Below are 1,669 nucleotides of genomic sequence, written 5' to 3'. Positions count from 1 at the left end.
GATCTTACAAGTGTTTACTTAAGAAGCCATGTGTATGATTTTTTATGTGAAATATACTGATTTGAACATGTTGACATCAAATTTAGAACTTTTAAAAACAACATATAAGACAATCAAAACATCCCATAGGCCTTTAATCCTCTTGTCCAGTTGCTTTATTGGATAAGAAAGTGAAATTGGATGTCATAAGACAATCCAAAAACGTTTATTCTGCTCAAGTAGAGTAATTATGATAAAAGGAAGCCAAAGCAATTCAATGATTACCAAAAACAAACAAGAAAAAACAGGAAGCTTCCAGGTTTTGAGTTGTGTTATCTCGTAAATCTAACTCAAGACTAAAACTGTGAGGTTGCAAAATTATACAGGTGGAACCTGCTAGCAAAGCTCCATAAACGCCTGCAAGCTTTAGCTGACAAGTTTCAAAACAGTTTGAATATTAGTCATCACAGATATGCCTGCCAAAAAGGGTAGTGTGTTAGAGGAACATCTGCAGCGTGCATAAATACCTCCTGCTGAGTTAAACTCAGAGAGGAAATTAGCACAAGGCAGAGAAGCTGAAACAGCAGAGTTGTGTATTAAATGGCTGACAGGCTTTCGCTGAGGGTGAAAGTGTTTTTTGAAGAGGTATTACATGTTTGACCTATAGCTTTTAGTGACTAACATCTTTTCAGGACATATTTGGGCTTTGCCTACTTACACTGGGTAAATCGAATACTGATTCTGTCAAAATGGGTAGATTAGATGATTAATACTTCTACATTACAACGATTTAGAGAAATGACAAAAAACCTCACTTAATCCCAGGATACATCTAATTGCATTATAGGATCAAGAGCTAAAGGCAATCAAGTCATAACATTTGCTTAAAAAATCAGCAGAGCCTTTGGTAGTATTGTCTCGAACTATTTTACAAAGCATAAAAATTCAGACAGAACCAGCCCGCCAAATGGGAGATGATCTGAATAACCACCACTGTTAAGGTCAGAGTCCTGTGATTCTAGAGACTTCACTGCTGGTGGTAGAACCATTCCTTAGTGAAAAACACTATTTTGCCACAGGACAGAGGAAGTTGTGACCTGCCACAGATTTCTGTGGGTACTGGATGTCTGGGCCAGAAGCTCTACAAAAAGAAATTCATATATGTGGCATTGCTGAGGATGGCCGTATAGTTTCTTCCTTCAAAGATATTGTTTAGCTTTTTTTTCTTTTTTTTTTTTCTTTTGAGCAAACTTATTCTAACAGCACAGTTGTAGAGGTGGGGATGAAAGTTATTTTTGTCCTTTGCTTTCATTATTTTTCCTTAAAATAAAAACAATTGATTTAGAGTTTAAATGCTGGTTTGTGACTACCAATTATATAACGCCAAACAGAGAGTCATATACTAATCATATACTAAATTCTATCTTGCTTCTCAGCTTGAGGAAAAAAAAAATCCTGTGAAATTACTTTAGGTGAAACCAGAACTATCAATCCCCATCACACTGGCAGTCTTTGGTTAGAGAGGAAAGACCTCACATGTGGGTGAGGTTAGGAATCTGGAGTTGGCTTTTTGAACTTAGAAAATGTTGCTGATGTAAGGTGATCTTTTTCATTATTAATCTGCAATTCACCAGTTATGCAGATTAAGAAGACTTGTTTGAAACGATGAAACCATAACTCAAGACCTCAG

This window comes from Galeopterus variegatus, unplaced genomic scaffold (assembly GCF_000696425.1).
Source record: "Galeopterus variegatus unplaced genomic scaffold, G_variegatus-3.0.2 Scaffold1318, whole genome shotgun sequence".
Classification (NCBI taxonomy): Eukaryota; Metazoa; Chordata; class Mammalia; order Dermoptera; family Cynocephalidae; genus Galeopterus; species Galeopterus variegatus.
This window is presented reverse-complemented; position numbering follows the sequence as displayed.